Below are 310 nucleotides of genomic sequence, written 5' to 3'. Positions count from 1 at the left end.
AAAAGTCAGCATGCAATCAAATATTTAAACTTTGTCGTATTTTAAAATGAATCGCATCGTTAACCTCTAGTAAATTTTAAATAATTGGAATTAACAATTTAAATGTGTAATGAATTAATGAAATTAACAATTTGTTTATTAAAAACATACATGTTATACTTCCACATATACTTCGACAATTATACAACGAAAACGATACAACTATGTTTCTTTTTCGCGCATGCTCAATGGAGAAAGCCTTAGATTGCCTTTAAAGCGACGATAAAAACGATTTAAATCAGTAGGGGCAAAAGATGATAGAAACAATACC

This window comes from Dreissena polymorpha, chromosome 4 (assembly GCF_020536995.1).
Source record: "Dreissena polymorpha isolate Duluth1 chromosome 4, UMN_Dpol_1.0, whole genome shotgun sequence".
In the NCBI taxonomy this organism is placed as follows: Eukaryota; Metazoa; Mollusca; class Bivalvia; order Myida; family Dreissenidae; genus Dreissena; species Dreissena polymorpha.
The sequence above is the reverse complement of the archived record's forward strand: the minus strand, read 5'-3'. Positions refer to the sequence as shown.